General features: G+C 40.5%; 1 protein-coding gene across 1 annotated transcript in view; it reads left to right on the forward strand.

Moving 5' to 3' along the window:
• Positions 1–2,529: 2,529 nt before the first annotated feature.
• LOC133124962 (trypsin inhibitor ClTI-1-like) overlaps positions 2,530–17,554 on the forward strand; it is a 92,195-nt gene continuing 77,170 nt past the window's right edge. Inside the window, exon 1 of the mRNA XM_061236575.1 lies at positions 2,530–2,535. The gene's annotated coding sequence lies outside the window, so the exon portion shown is untranslated. The remainder of the gene's footprint in view (positions 2,536–17,554) is intronic.

The raw sequence follows: 17,554 nt of genomic DNA on the forward strand, positions 1-17,554 counted from the left end.
GGTTCCAGGATTTCCATCAAAACCCTTCCTCCGTACCTCCCTTCCCCAAGAATAACCGCTTCAGAAAATGGATGAATGTATGGATGGAATAAATATGGCAAATAAATGGATCCTCAAATATGGTGTGACTCTATGTTGTCTTGCCAACAGATAAATTATAAAAACAAAGAGTAAGAAAATGTGCTAGATTAATGTGGCAGCGACCCAAAATCTGCTGCTACTGAACAGATAATTCTGTGCGGTCGTTTAGTTTCCTTAGCGCAGATTCCCTTATCTGAGCTGATTCTGAGCTGCACTCACTTCTCACACTCCAGACGTTTATATTGTCTGGGAATTGATTGAAGTTTACTGAAGCAGTTCTCAATTTACGGAAATTTACTGAAGCAATTGTCTTTTGGTTCCATTCTCAGGGTAAGGCAGCAGGGTCTCCACCAAGCCTGGCTCAAATTATTATTTGAATTACTTCAACTGTTTAGGTAATAAACAAAATATATGGAAATTGCTTGCAATTTTTAAAATAACCAACCAACCATTTTCACCAAGATTCAGAACAAAATTAGTCTTCTTGTACAGATTTTATGGATCTGAAGGGGTGTTTTCAGATTTGACTGCAATCTACAGAGTTGAAGAATTCAAACAAGATATTTGTACTTGAGCATTTAACCAGCTCTTGTCTTTCTTGATATATCACACTGAGGTATAAAATCTCTCTTGGAAGTGAGTTGTAATTGAGTCTAGAGTATCTACAACACAAAGTACTGATGAGATTAAGAAAGCATATCACACCCGTAAGATCAATATTCAGTCAAACCTCTTCGGGTCTTATAAATGATTCAGTCCCATGTCAATATAGGAAGGGGAAGCAATTCTTCTTTGTTATATTTTGGTCTATGTTGATGTTCTGAGCAGCGCTTTTAACAAGACTCTTCCAGGACATACAGAATGCGATGGAAGGTGTATTACTCCCTTGTGGTCATACGGGAGATGGACAGCCTTAAGTAATGCGCTATAACCCTTTTTAGGTGCAGAAGAAAGTTGCAGAGGATGCAGAACTCATTCACAATGTACTCATCCAATGTGCCCTGAACATTTTCCCTTCCCATAAACTGTGCATGCTACATTAGTGCTATATCGCCATATGAACGCTAACTCATGGTCACCCTTCATTTTTATCGTTATCAAGAGTTGTAGATGTACTGAGGTGAGTGCCAAAGGATATCCCACATTCTGGTCACAAGCTCATTGTCACCTCTTTCTCATTCTAGCTCATCGCAAGACATGTGGTATTGGCATTATATGACTGGCGGAATCTGGAGTTTCCATGGTGGGAAAATGTTGGAGTGCACTCCCTGCCTGTAGATATAAATCAACACCTAAAGAACTGATCTGAGCAGATACTAATTTATATGAGCTAACAATAGACTATGACACAGCCATTATTTTACAATTACTACACAATACAGCATAGACAAGTTATAGGTGCAGATGGTGCCCAGATACAGGTGCTCTGTGCACTATCATAGAAACATTCAGAATGACAGGCTTTTATAATTGAAACTTGTGTTTATACATGCATGACCAATTTAGTCTAGGAGGAATAAAATAGACTGACTTCTACAATCGCTGCACTCCCTCCGAAACATAATGAATGAATTTAAAAAAATTAAAATGTATTTATATTATGTTTTTTTAGAAAGATTAAAGAATTAACAAAAATTCAGGCAACCCAAATGATGAAATTACATCTGAAAGGAAGAATGCCCTTTGGAATACAATTCCAGACATGTCAGAGTTCTTTATCGCGCAGCTTAAAGTGTGAACACTCACTTTATCTTCTACCCTTCCCCAATACGGCCCCCTTGGTGTTTGGGGGGTGGAGATGATGGGGGGGGGGGGTAATATTAAGTCATAAAGTCATAGAGTCACAGATCGATACAAAAGGTTCCATAAAGCACCATATAAGTGGCAGTATAAACTGAGTGAGTTTAACTTGGTGCATATAGATAACAGTTCTCAATGTACTGTACCTGTCTGAGATCTAATCCTCTTGCCCACATTCCCTGAGTCCACATCGGACTTAAAACCAATAGTCTTGCTCGTGGTGGGAGCGCTTTTCTAGAGATTTGTGATAAAGCACTTGAAAAGATGAAAAGCTTCTGGAACGTATTAGAAGGTTCACAGGTCTTTGCAGAAGCTGTGTTAGACAGGAAAGCAAACAAACGAAGGTATATTTATTGGGGTTAAAAAATAAAAAGGAAAAATAAAGATCACATACAGGGCAGCTTTAATAACCTATTTAAGAGTTCATCTCAATAGGAATCAGGTGGAAAAAAACCCCAGAGTGTCTTTGATCTGAAAGTGCTGCCTGCAAGACATTCACATCTGCAAATAACAGAACTGAAATACACTCACTGAGCACTTTATTAGGAACACTAGAGTTTGCAGAGAATGGTGCGAAAAACAATCATCCAGCGAGCAGCAGTTCTGCAGACAGAAACACATTGAGGTCAGAGGAGAAGGGCCAGCCTGTCAAAGATGACAGGAAGTAATGCAAATAACCACGCATTACAACAGTGGTATGCAGAAGAGCATCTCTGAACACACAACGCAAGAAACCTCTAAGTGGATAGGCTACAGCAGCAGAAGACTCAATACGTCTAAAAAATAAATCTAATAAAGACCTAATATAGTGCTCACTGAGTTTATTTTACGCATAAACACTTTGGAATGCAAGCAAGGAAATTGAAAATCAATGTGTCCTTTTGAGATAACAGAGGGCTCCATGTTGAAATGAGGGGCTCATTTGTCCTAGATAAAGATTTTGGGGTAGTTACTTAGCGAGTCCCGCGCCTGCTATGTCGTTCCCTCTAACTGACTCCTGCAGTGATATCTCTCTCCCTCCTCTTGTCAGCATTGTGGAGGGGAAGTCTATCAGCGGTTTCATGGAGGGTGACGGGCAGACAGTGTATGTGACTGGGGTGCGCTAATGAATCACCTGCCCTCGTTTGCATTCCATCGACTTTGGTCAGCTGCCCGCAATCACATTAAGGAGAATTTAAATGTATTTTTAAGGACAACCTCTTTCTTCAAGAAAATACAGCAGACGGGTCAGTGGGAAACAGGAGAATAATACATTTCCATAAATGTACAAAGCACTATACAAATAAAATAGAATTGAAAGTCAAATTTCAGTCTGGAAACTCACATATTTATATGAAATATTTATGATGTGAAATACAGTTGTTTTGGTTTGCCCCTGAATGGATGTGCTTTAAGTGGAAGCATGCACTAACCTATCGAATAGGGAGCGCGATACGTCTGCCCTGCTAACAGGAGAAATGCCAGATTCGTCCCACAACACAGAGCAGGCCCAACAACAGGTGATAGCTGGGATGGTGAGCTGAAATTCTTTGCACAGAACGGTGATTATCTGAGAAGCAATTCTTTGAGCTGCAGCAGAGCTTAAAAAGTGCAGTAGAACATGGATGTCTGCCTGTTGGTTTAAGATAATTGTTTCAACAATTATGGAAAAGTAGAATTCAGTATTCATAATTCATAAGGACACAAGTCTTCTAAAATTTGGATGTTAATATTATTAATATTATTGTTTATCGGGAGGGCATAGTCCAATGATAGAGGGTAACGGTACAGCCACCGTGCCATGTGATGGCCTGGATGAGAAACACACACACACACACACACACACACACACACACACACACAGATTACGTATATACTACTAAAACCAAAAACAAGAACCATTTACCATGGCTCCTGGGCAGACAAACATAGACAGTTATTTATTAAAAGTATAATCTGTACACAAGGCATCAAAGAAGATTTGTCTTTGTTAATTAATAAATGGTGCCTAATGTGGTCTTAAGCGAGAAGCTAACCGTGTGCGTGATGTTTGGTATGTAGATTTATTCAGAGATTATGAACTATCCTTGTAAGTATTGATTTGATGCGTGCAAAGAAAGTCTAACTGAAAATGTTCCACAGACCTCTTTTTTTCTTCTTTTTTGAATATCTACCTGAATTTAACAACCCAATGTATCTTGCATGACATGATGCATGCTGTCATAAATTTGTTCCTATGGGCAATTACACTAATGCTAAAATATTTTAATTGAATATCCAATGCAACAGATTTGGAGGTATTGATCAATCAATCAAAACAGAAAGGGTCTCTTTACTAACACTGACTAAATGTTCTGAATTCATATTTTGCAACTGCATATGGATGCAAAGTTATTACCCATCTAAAGAGATTTCTGAAGCAGAACACTGGTTTTAATGTCCTGGCACTGGGCGGGATGGTATATAGTGCCTGAATATGATCAGTACCATAAATATACAATCAAGTTTTCACAGTCATTATCCTGACCATAATGTGAATATCAAGATAAGTCTGTGTACGGTATATGGCAGTATACTTATGAATACTACAATGTATCAATATCATTTGCTCTGCTTCACGGGAACGCATGTGATTTAAACGCTTTTTGTTGGATAGGCAGGCTATTTATGGACTGCATATTACTTCTGAAATGGACCCAGATATCCTGAAGGCTCATTCTCCCATTTATTACACTTTTCTGTGATACCCATTTCAGTTGCATTACGACCATAGAACTAGACTATAAATACTACAGATCTTAAATGAATCTGAAATGAATACAATTATGTAATTCTGCAATATGTTCCATTTCCTTTTGATCCTATGAAAGCCTTTTTTGGCCATCTGTATTGCACCCTATTCTATTTGAGGACGGGAGTTAAGCAGAAGCTCCATCTTTCAGCACAGTGGAACGGATCCGGCGTGAGTCAACTGTTTAGCTCGTATTTCTAGGGAGTGCGCAAAGCCAGGGAAACAGCTGCCAAAAGATGGGGTTAATGCCATGTGTTCTCTACTGCATATGTATCCACTGTATATATGCCAGGGAAGAAGTGGACACTCGATCTTCTCCACGATGGAATGTATATATGGAGTATGTCTGTCGGTGCGTGTATGTATGACTTTGATGTTTAAAAATAAATATACATAAAGAAATTGTATTTTTACTCATTAGCAAAGTGAAAGCAATGCACTGGAGAGTCAGGCTACAGAGAAATTGGATCATGCAGAGAGACAGGGCCCATGCGCTACAGTAGTGCGTTTGATCTTAGTTCATGGAATCCTCTTCTCTGAAGCCGGAGGGAATGCAATTTTCCATGCTGTGGAAAAATCACTTTCAGGGATAATCCCCTTTGGAACTAGACAAAGGCTACGCATTTGTGGGCGTATACATTTGTGTCTCTCCTCCTCCCTGCTGATGCAAATCTGTCATTGAGATCTTTTTTTCAGTTTGGGGAAAGCAGGAAGGTTGGAACTAGACCTGTGTTTAAAACACTGGGACACCATAACTATGTGGCTATGTGGCTGGCGCATGCTAAAGATGCTAACGGGGTGCGCCAAAGCCCCTTACCATTATCAAACATACCACACAACATACTGCACCATACAAGGTGTCCTGCACCTTTCAAAGAAACAAGCTCTAAAAATAAACGTTGTACTGCCAATTTTGACTCCACACTTCATGTGGAGAACAGAAATTGTTGCAAGATGGGAAAAAGCCAATTTGCAATCTTCACATCCAGTAAGAGCTGCACTACCATACAGAGGTCTTCAGAGTGTCCTTAAGTAAATCCACCACCTTGCATACATTGGGAAACTTATGCACAGGGTTGCGGGCAATGATTTCTCTGCCTGAGGTATGGATGGGGTGCTGTACAAGCAGTTTTGCAGTCATAGATGCCTTACACTCCCCAGCATGAAGGAAAATGCTGCAGGAATGATGGTACGTGCAAATGAGTGTGCTGTGCTCTACACACACTGTTAGCCTCACTCATGCTGTTAGACTGCCATGGTAATGGAGTCATTCTTTTGGAACTGCATCCAAAACGGAGATAAAAGTTAAAATGAGGTGGACATCGCTGATGAGGTGTTTTAACTGTTGTTCAGGCACTGAACTGTAAAGTTGTAAAAACAACCCCATCCCCCAGTTTGAAAAGTATAGCTCTAGGACCAGTTGTGCTTTCAAGTCACAAAGAGATTAAATACAAGCAGTGTTGATTGTGGCAAAGACAAAAAGGTAATTTAATGTATTCAAATAAATGAAGAGAAACACTTCTGCCAATGTTTGAGATTAATTAAGTTTTAGTTTGTGGAATGTATTTTTGTGTCCCTGCTCTCAGGATGAATTAAGACGTGACGTGAGTATGAAATGACTCATGACTCAGAGCTCTAACTCCAAATGAGAGGCCAAACCAGCCCAAGAAGGTGGAGAAATAGCTGGAAGTTAAGTTCATATTTTTCTTACCTCTGAAAATTCTGGGGTCTAAACAAGACAGGTGCATGCACCACTCAGGAAGATATGTCCGTGTGCCTAATCCTGAGCCTGAAAAGTAATTTGAAAGAAACAACCAGATTTCAACCCTCAGTGTCTCCTCTGTTTGTGTATTTACAGTGTGCAGGTATTTTAGGGTTGGCCAAAAGTTAAGTGACTTCTTGTGTTATGTCACGCTTGAGAATAGCATTTTACATAATGTGTTAAGTCATTCTTCATAAAGCATTGCATTTGCATTTGAATGATTCATAAGAATAAAGAAATGACACCGGTGGCAAATGGCACATTCACATACACACAGTACCTTTTCCTCATTGTCCACAGCCTCGCAGTGTAAGAAAAAACAAATGGACTCACAAGCCGGTGAGTAGAACCCTGGTGTTAAATCCAGCTATGTCCAGCTTGAAATACCAGCTACCAGCTGTTTCAAAACGTAGCTTGAGCTGGTGAAACAATGTTGAGTATGGAGCTGGTCTGACTGGTCAAGCAGCTACCAGCTTGAGCAGTTTTTTCCCACAGGGAAGCCTTCTTATCTGAGATGGGGTTCTGTTGTTGTACTGTTGAATAATAAAGCTAAACATTGAGCTGCGTATGTGTAGGTTATGCAATCTAATTTTAATGAACCAGCACAGTCTTTGAACCTTTGAAACTTTTTTGCCGCATTCACCCCTTCGCGCACCCCCATCCCCCTGCAGCCATGGTGTATTTTTCAGTGCTCCCAGTTACATACGGCCAATCTTCTGTATCGACTCAATTTTATCGATCAAGCAAAGCCAACTGGGTTCGACTGCATTGACTTTTCTCCCGCTCGCGCTGAGTTTGATTGGCTCCCCGTTGGCCCAATTGTTTGACCTCTCCTTTGAAAGCACCCTGCAGTTCCCACACCTCTGAAGCCAGCCTGCACCCTTCCTCTCTCGGAGGTGGTGAAGGAGGGACCTCTGTTAACCCTGACCAGGCGCAGGCTGGATCCCTGCCACACCGCATCCCAGTGGCAGAGGTGAAGACTGCTGGGAGGGCTGTCAGATTTTCAGTGTCAAACACATTCTCTGTCTGGTGTACTCTATGATAGTGGCTCTGCAGAGACTTACTGTAGCTTCCACATTGGCGACACATAGGGTTGCCACATGTTCCATGTTCAACAGAACATAATCATCCTTTCAGCCTCTTTGTCTTGGCAGAAAGCCATAATTGGAATGGTGTTTCAGTGGTCATTACATTTTTTGCATGTGTGCTAACATCATGGGGCGACATGGCTCAGGCAGTAAGAGCGGTTGTCTGGCAGTCGGAGGGTTGCCGGTTCGATCCCCCGCCCGGGCTGTGTCGAAGTGTCCCTGAGCAAGACGCCTTACCCCCAAATGCTCCTGATGAGCTGGTCGGCGCCTTGCTGCATGGCAGCCAATCGCCGTCGGTGTGTGAGTGTGTGAGTGTGTGAGTGTGTGAGTGTGTGAATGAGAAGCATCAATTGTACAGCGCTTTGGATAAAGGCGCTATATAAATGCCAACCAAGTACACCCCTTCTCTTGTTGCTTCCAACTGCCACCCAGTATTCCAGAGTAAAATATAGCTGATGTATCCAATTTGTTCCGCAATCACAGCCAATAATATCCAACCTTCTCTTAGGGGTAAATCAAGGTCTTCACCAACTGGTACAAGCTGACAGGAAGGTGAGTAATTCAAATAACCATGCATTACAACAGTGGTATGAAGGGCAACACACAACATGTCAAACCTTGAAGTGCATGGGCTACAGCAGCAGAAGAGTAATAAGTCCAAAATGATGAGTCTAATAAATGCCTAATAAAGTGGTGCTGAGTGTATGTATAATCCCTCCCTCCCTTATTGGATATTGTGGCTGTAATATGGTACATTTTGTGTTTAGATAAATATCAATAATTACATTCACTTAATTTTTCAGCTTCAGCAGTTCAGTATCAAAAGGTTATAGGATGGTTTTGCTGCTGGCAAACTACAGACTACTGAGAAATGCCTGTTCAAGGAAAATAAAGCATTTTAGTACAATTGAGGACAGACATATTATATCTGTCTATGCAATTCCAATTTATTCTTTTGATTGTGGAAGAAGGACAGAATCAACAAGAGGGTACTGATTTCCTAAACAAATACAAGGTTAGCCTTTCATTACTGTTTATTATTCGTACCCAGAATTTTCGCAAATCTGATTTGTAATATTTGGTTCTGTTTGAGTACCTTTCATTTTGCATTGTGTTTCATAACACTGCTTCTCTCAGCTACGTCTATTTTATTTTCCTTATTATCATTCACATTTCATGAGCTGAGAATTAGAAGGTTATATCTGCGTTCTGAGAAGTTTTGAGATATTGAGCTTCAAAAATTCCTAAGACAATGGGCTCGACTTTGCAGATATGACTTTTAAATGGAACATTTTGTTCATATTTTTAAACATCCATCCATCCATCCATTATCTGAACCCGCTTATCCTGAACAGGGTTGCAGGGGGGCTGGAGCCTATCCCAGCATACATTGGGCGAAAGGCAGGAATACACCCTGGACGGGTCGCCAGTCCATCACAGGGCACACACACCATTCACTCACACACTCATACCTACGGGCAATTTAGACTCTCCAATCAGCCTAACCTGCATGTCTTTGGACTGTGGGAGGAAACCGGAGTACCCGGAGGAAACCCACGCAGACACGGGGAGAACATGCAAACTCCACACAGAGAGGCCCCGGACGACAGGGATTCGAACCCAGGACCTCCTTGCTGTGAGACGGCAGTGCTACCCACTGCACCATCCGTGCCGCCCTATTTTTAAACAGTATTTTTGAATATGTATTCAGGGCCCGATAAACAACATATTTATGACACAAATTTTTGTCAAAATTGTCAGTTAGAACCTTTCAGCTGACAATCTTTCAAGGATGCCTACATACAATATTTAAGAAGTTTTCCCGTCATACTCTGCAGCACTGCTCACCTGAAGGCCCTTCTTTGATTCAAAATTCACACTGTGCAATGTACTTACAGTACTGCAATGTGAGAGGTCATTTGTTATCTAAACCAATTGTAATCTTGACACTACAATAGGAAGTGTTACATGCCACACTTTAAAAGAGTACAAACAAACAAAAAACAAACAGCAGAATTCTGAATGCATCAAATCCTCTAGCTATTTTAGGAAATCATGTTGAAAAAGTAGAATCCACTATAACTCTGGATTCCCTAGCTCCTTGACTGTGAGTGTAAGAAGCAAAAGTGAATATACATTACTTTGCTCCTCTGCCTTAATTATTTTTTAAATGCTATTTTTAATATGTTGTAGGTGTTTTCCGAGATGCGGGTATGCCCACAGGAGATGGGAGATGTTTGCTAGTTTTTTAAAGAACAGCACTTTGTCTTAATGAAAAGCTTATTTCGGTGCGATAATTAAATGCTGGCTTTCGCAATGCTCTGAGACTGGAATAACTGATAGCCTGCCAATAGGGATGTACGGCTAGAACGGAGGAGCAAATGAGAAAAGGGAACCAAAGATCGCTTTAATTTGTCTGCTGCATGGCTGGGGGTGAGTTAGAGCAAAGGAATGAATCATTTGGGTTGAATCACCTGTCAGAGACGAATGGGAGTGGGGCCAGTGGGGAACAACCCCCCCGGTGCCAACACCCTCACCATGGAGTAGGGGTCTGTTACCCAGGAGAGCTGCAGTCTACTGCTTTTTATTTTCGCCTTAAAATCAGCCGCCATTTAATGACTGAAACATTGCCGTTAGCTGCTTAACTGAAACAGGGCATTTGAAGTCTCCCCACAGGTGGAATGAGGTCCCTCCTCAATACAGCCTTAAATTGAGTGAACACCGTTGAGCTCTAAAGGATGGTTGATGGATAGATGGAAGAAAAAATAACACTCTGCTAGTGTGGGCTTATATTACATACTCTAGCAGCTAAATTTTCTTTATTGTCATCACACACTCAGAAAAAAGGGTTCTGTGGATTGTCTAAAGCCTTTTTAGTTCTTTATGGAGCCCTCTATCATAGGTCTGCAGTTTGAAAGCTCCCAGGGTAAGAACCAATTTGCCTAATAAAGAGCCCTGCACTTAGATAGTGCTCTTCTATGAAATCACAGAGGGGCAGAAGAAGAGTCAATTCAGTGCACTCAATTATATGTCCACATATCCACAAATTTGATATGAGTTGGTAAATGGATGAATGTACTACATTTATTTATAACTTATCTATGTATTTTATCTACCTTTCAAAAACCGACTTGGTAATGGTAAATGGTTAACATTTATATAGCGCTTTTATCCAAAGTGCTGAACAATTGATACTTCTCATTCACCCATTCATACACACAGACCAACAGCGATTGGCTGCCATGCAAAGCACCAACCAGCTCGTCAGGAGCATTAGGGGCGTAGGTGTCTATTTCATTTCACCAAGGGGGGGATCGAACCGGCAACCCTCCAACTGCCAGACAACCGCTCCTACCATATGAGCCAATGCCGCCCACAACCATTCGGCATTCATGTACAAACAGGCATCAGGAATGGGCAGTGTGTGGAGTATGTGATCTGTACCAGCCACAGGGTTGTGGGGTGTGATTGGCATGTTGGGGGTGGGGGTGTCAGAGGGCAGAAGCCTACAGGTCGCAGATTGTAACAGATCTGTCGCTATAAATTAGTGTGTCTAGAATGGGGTCCCCTGAGCTGAATCCCCTTGACCCTTTTAGAAAATTGCATCATGGGTAGAATAACAAAGGGATGATGACACCAAAGCCAAGATTCCACAAAGCCTGGAACTGTATCCTGGGAGCCTGAAACATATACTGAGACATATTGTTGGAAAGCATAGTTTTTTTAGAAATTATTTTCTGACAAATCCTTAGCAGAAATTAATTAAACTGCTCATCAGTGCAAATAAATTAAAATCAAATTTTTATCAAAAGCCCAAGCTGGGTTTGTGCCTCTCCGGAGGCAGAGTGTGATTGTGTATTATCATTGGCTATGGAAAATGGAGAATATGTTATTGTACCATTGGCAACAGATAAGCACCATTTGTTAAAGAAAATGTCACAAAATTTTATGGTTCCAATTTAGTCAAACAGCTTGATGTGTATAATATGTTAATACAATAATATTAGAAAATTGACAGTTCTGGGTCTTGGTCAACAAGACATTCCTACAATGCCCATTGGTCACACTTGTTCATACATCTTTCAAATTCAATGTGTCTTCCACTAACTGGCTTTGAACTGCAACATTTGCATTACAAATAATACAATTTAAATATTATCAGTCCACTTTCATCTATAGAATTTGGAATCATCTGGAACAACACTTGTTTGCAAACAAGACAACACTACAATGACACTGAGAATTATCCTTTGAAAAGGTATGACACTGCAGTCAAATTACATTTGAATGTGGCTAGCTCTGCCATGCTTTAACGACTCAGGAAACGGCATTAAGTATCGCAATGCTTGCTGGGTCAGCATTCACTTTTACAGTTTGCCAGGACTTGAATTTGTTATTTACTGAGGGAGAGTCAGAGGGCAAAAGAGCTACTACCCCTCACAAAATGAGTGCCCAGGTGGATTACTTAGGAGGCAAATCGGGACCAATCAATAGTGATAGAACTTGTTTAAAGAAGACACAGTGAGAGAATTATGGGAGATCTGATTCCTGTCATGGCACCATGGAGAGCCAGAGCAAGGGGGCAGGACTAAGCTGAAGAGGGTGTAGAAAGGGCCCCACTTTTAAATCACACGGCAGGACATCTCTTACCCAGAGCCCATTAAACACATGTATACGGCCTCCATCTCCGAGGCTCAGTAATTGCATGCGAGATTGCCTCGCACGAGAAGCCATTACACAACGGCAAAGCTTCCTGTGTGTCATCCATAAAACATGATCGGTGGATGGGAAATGTAGCATGGCTGCAATGCTCTAAAGGTGTAATCCAGCTTAATGTTTTTTATTTCTGGTGGTAATAGGACTGCGCTAAGGGAAGACTGCTCCCAGGCAGTTTGTGTGCAGGGTTATGAAATAGCGTACTGTTTCACTGGGTCTCAGGGTGCTGCTTATGCAAATGAGCTCTTTTAAAGCACTGTGATCTCTGATGTTAGCACCTCACTCTGCAGGTTGTTTATTTATCTCTAACAGAAGTGGAAGAGACAGCCAAGAGTGGCTACATTCAGGGAACAGTCAACAACAATCAACTACTGTAGCTTATCTCCAATACAGTTTTCCAACCTTGTTTTCTTTAGCTAATTTTCTTTTACTAATTTCTCTAGCTTTTGCTGTCAGTTGATACTGGACATGTAATTGGGTAAGCTCAAGCCAGTCAATACTTAACAGGGAGTGTCATATTTCTGGGGTTCTACTATATAATAATGATCAACAATCAATGATCAATAATGAACACAACATCTACATAGTCTTCAATGAATTACCATTTATCTTCAAGAGAGTGCACTCAGCTGAAACTAGGGATTCATTTGGGAACCTACTTTCATCTGAACTTCAACCTGAGACCAACATGAAATCAGAAATGACAGCTGCAAACACAAAGGCATTGAAACATAATTTGTGATAATTACATAGCTATATGTCACCTGTCACTAAAGATTTCTGTCAATCAGTAAAAACATACAAGTACAACATTCCATTCCTTCCAAAGCTTGTAACATAATCATCATTCAATTTTAATATTGTGTGAATGTGTTATTATTGTTGTAAATTGTAATTGTAAGTTGTAATTGTAAAGAAAAACAATGTACTTACATTTTTCTTGCTGTCATGCTATGGATGCCTGTAGATTAATTTCACATTTATTATGTGGGTCTGACAGACAGCGCCGTAAAATGTCTATTTTGAAGCCCCGTGGGCCACTGATAAAGGTTATATAATCACTTAAACTGGATGTTTTTTCCCCACCAAGACTAAAATACACATTTAATTCCTGCCTACTGTTTGAGCCAGTTTTTATGCATCTTCTCGATAGTATTTGCCAATTCCTGCAGTTTTTATTCATCAGTTTCAAAGTCTGGAGTATCGGTGATACTCAGAATCAAAACTATATTGCTGCGTAAGTTAAAGGAAAACCAAGCCCTAGAAACATGTGCGTTCAAGCATAATTGTATAGCCTTAATAAGGTGCTTTGGGCCAAGTAAAGAGGACCTAGCTCTTACCAGCCTTTCATTACAGGGACAGAGGCACACAAAACATACACAAACAGCTTTTTTCACATGCATTGCTCATACCTATACACCTTAAATACACCTTGAATGAAACACACATTAAAAAGTATTTCGGACTCACCAATATGCAATTATTTGCTATCTTTCCTTCATTAAGGGTAGAGGACCAATGGCTCCAAATTAATTTCATTTGTATATATATTTTGTTTCAGAATAATACATAATTTTGTGGTACATTCACATATGAAAACAATCTACCTGATAGAGCATAGTAATACAAAATATCCAGGAAAATGTAAAATGGGTTTTCAGCATAAAGCCATTTAATTTATTTCTACAATAGACCACAGAATTTGCAGTGCTTCATTTACTGTTGTGTTGATGCCATACCTGCCAATTGCACTGTGCTAATTACCCTAACAAAAATTAAACTCAACAAAAACTGCTGGTTGTGCTGCCTCTAATGTCTATATTCTGGAAGGTTAATCAGTGTACAGTGACTATGTCTAGATAAGGGGTATGATGTATAAGCACGAATGTAAAGATGGAGACACTGTCGGCAAACAACTTGTGTCACGAAGGCACCTTGTCCCTCCCCACTGGGCTAAATTGATGCTGAAAGCAAACTGCTCTCAGCAGGAGCTCTGCCTCCACACGGATTAGCATCAAACTGGTGTGGCCTGAAACACCAACAGCAGGAATCTTGAACGAGAACAAAATGGACTTCATGGGGTGGGGAGAGCTTTCAGTATGCGCTTCAGTCCAGCATGAATGGTATGCACGTGCTGTAAAAGCCAGTGGGGGTCTAATGAGCACTCCTGTCTTCTGTTGCAGTAGTCACACTGAATGAGTGCAGGTCGTCCAGTGCAGTGGTTTAAGCGCTATGCTAATAATTCAGAGGTGCAGATCCCTGGTGGGGTACCATTGTTGTGCCCAGGTAGTTATGTAAATGATCTGCTACGCAAGTAATCCTATAAAAATAGTGTTCCAGCAATTGCTCCCTTAACCTCATTCCCAGAAAGCAGGTTGACCCTTGGCCTCTCATTTCCTCTGTGAGATTCTCCCACAGATCTTGTGCTGTGAGTCTGGGAGCCCCAAAAGCACAGAACCATTCTTTTACAGAACTACCAAAGCACAGAACAGCTCTTACAGAACTCCAAAAGCCCAGAACCACTCATCTAGAATCCCAAAAGCCCAGAACTGCTCTTATACAGTAGAAGCCCAAGGCCTCTAAATTGTATCTCCGCCAGTTTAAATTCACACATGTAGCACAGTGGTTCCCAAACCTCTCCTCAGATACCTCCAGCCAGATGCAGATTTTTCCTCAAAGGAAAAACAGGTCTGTATTTTCTAGATAACTCAGAAATGAAATTGGTTGCCTTGGAAAGAAAAATCCATATTTGTGAAAGACTTTGCAAAGAGCTTATTTACTATGTTTTGTGTTAAGGACGCATGGTGGAAGCAAACTGAATTGCTCACTGGTTGGAAGCATGTAGCATGACCTTTACAATCCAACTTAAGGGAGGCCTTTTGAATAGCTGATGCAACCCTACTCTGGTCTCTGATTCGAGTAACAGACTTTATTATGGACACTTCCTTTCTCCTGTAAAACTGCAGAAGTGAGCCTAAAGTCTGCCATAGGACTAGGTTCTTTATGCATAATTATCAGTGCAGCATCCATAAACTCTATTTAATTCCATTTATTGAGACCTACAGTATATTTTTTGCCGTTCAGCTTGAGAAAATACCCCCAGGGATATGTTCAGTTCAAGTACAAATCCATATTAATCTGATGAAATAACACTTCCGTGTCAAGTGTGACTAGTGAATTGCGTGCTGCATGTTGTGTGTAGGACTTGTGTGTGTAGAACGGTGTAAATGTAGATCACTGTGAAATTGCTTTATGCGCATTGCTGCCTTTTGTTACAGGTAATATATCACCATTAGGTGCTGTAACCAGTTCCAATCTGTTTTTTTCCTGTATATAAATACAATGACAAATACGCCCAGGAGGGCATGCTCTGGAAGGAGGCCAGCACAGCATGGTGTGCTGTGGATGTGTACAGTATGTTATCAGAAAATGAGCACTCTCTGGGTAGTGTGAAAGCCATTAGGTCACAACACTGATCTCATATAATGCACACCTAGCCTTGTGCTCTACTATAGTTGCCACCATGCTCTGCTTGGACACAAGGGCACTTTCCCATCAAAAGTCATGAGTCCATTGACAGCAGCATCAATGTTGAGTTTATAGAGTGCTTCCAGCTGCTTTGATATAGTCACCCAAGCTGTGGGGCAGAAACGATTCTATCACACTTCAGAACCTCTGGAGAACAGTACCAGTGGTTACTGGACACTGAAAGAAAAACTTCTTGTTTCAAAAAAAAAGTTAGTTAGATTTTAAGTTAAATGAACTTGAGGAGATAAGCCCTTATGCAAATTAATGCAAACTACTTGTCTTCTCATGTTCACTCAACTTAAAATGTCAAGGTAACCCAAGCACTAACTTTTCTGAAGTTGAAACAATACGTTGTTTTACAGTGATACAGCGACCATTGATCCTGTTCTGCAGGGGTTCTAAAGCGTGATATAATCGTTTCTGCCCCACAATCCTTGTGCTTGGGTGACTCTTTCAAAGCAGCTGGGATCACTCTATAAACACAATATTGATGATGCTGTCAATGGACCTATGACTTGGGAAAGTGCCCTTGACACCGAGAATTTGAAAGGATGGCATCAAATTTAACAGACCTTTCAGTACTGTTCTGGTACACTGCATATATGGCAGGTGGTACATAAGTTCACACACACGTACACACATGCGCGCGCACACACACACACACACACACACACACACAAACACAAGATGAGCAATTAAGAGACCAACGCCAAATTGCTATTCAGACCATGATTCCAACAAACTAACAAATCATTATGTAAATCAGTGAGAAATTTGGTTGTATGGGCAGTGTGCTGTGGGGTGTGGTCACGGAGATTGAATGTTAACTAGAGGTTGCAGGTAATACCATTGCAGACTGAAACAAGACTCTTAACCTGAAATTTGAATAATTATAAAAATAAATGTCCAGTGATTGAATTAAATTAATAAATATGCAACAAAGGTGCTATAGTACCACAAGGCTCTGCACTCAGTTTTCTTAGAAAGAAACACAACTTTTTGGAGCTGAATTATTAATAATTCTGGTCAAATATCCAGTGATTGAATTAAGAAATTTAATAAATATGCTTACAGCAAAGGTGCTATAGTACCACAGGGCTCTGTACTCTGTTTTGTTAGAGAGAAATGAAACTATTTGGAGCTATTCCCATGTGGATTGGCTTTCTAACCCCAGCCTCATTTATCTGGATTTACTGTAAATGATGCTGCTCATTCTAATTATTGGTAAATTTATTGTCGACATCCTTGACATTTACAATTTCTCACATATTAAAAGATTACTTCCTGAATTGCAGACCTCCCACATCTGTTTGTATCACTTTGAAAAACTTTAAAATAAAGCAATGTTATTTCAAAGATAATGCTAATATTTACTAGGCTTATTACGTATGTCCTGATATTAAGTACTAAGACTTCCTTCCTCAATATTAGATTTATTAGTCTTTCACAAACAAACGCACAGACAGCGGCCTCTGAGTTTATCTGCAAACTGATTGGATGAATACATGTCACAAAGTATGTCACATAATCCGTGAGAGTATCTGTAAGTTAATCACACTGCCGTTTATTTATTTTGTGCCATTTTAAATGAAAACTTTCCTAAGTTTGGATCAGGACTTCAATTATCAGGACAGTAGAAGCTCTTATTAAGTCTCAACAGACACAAGAAGCTTTCCAGAGGCATTTTGGACACATGCATGCATGCACGTGTGTACTAAGAACAGCTCTGATTGGGAAGGGAAGAATCTTCTAGTTCACATCTTCTTTCTCCTTTTGGGCCAAATTGTAGTTATTTATGTGACCCATCCA

This window comes from Conger conger, chromosome 3, assembly GCF_963514075.1.
Source record: "Conger conger chromosome 3, fConCon1.1, whole genome shotgun sequence".
Classification (NCBI taxonomy): domain Eukaryota; kingdom Metazoa; phylum Chordata; class Actinopteri; order Anguilliformes; family Congridae; genus Conger; species Conger conger.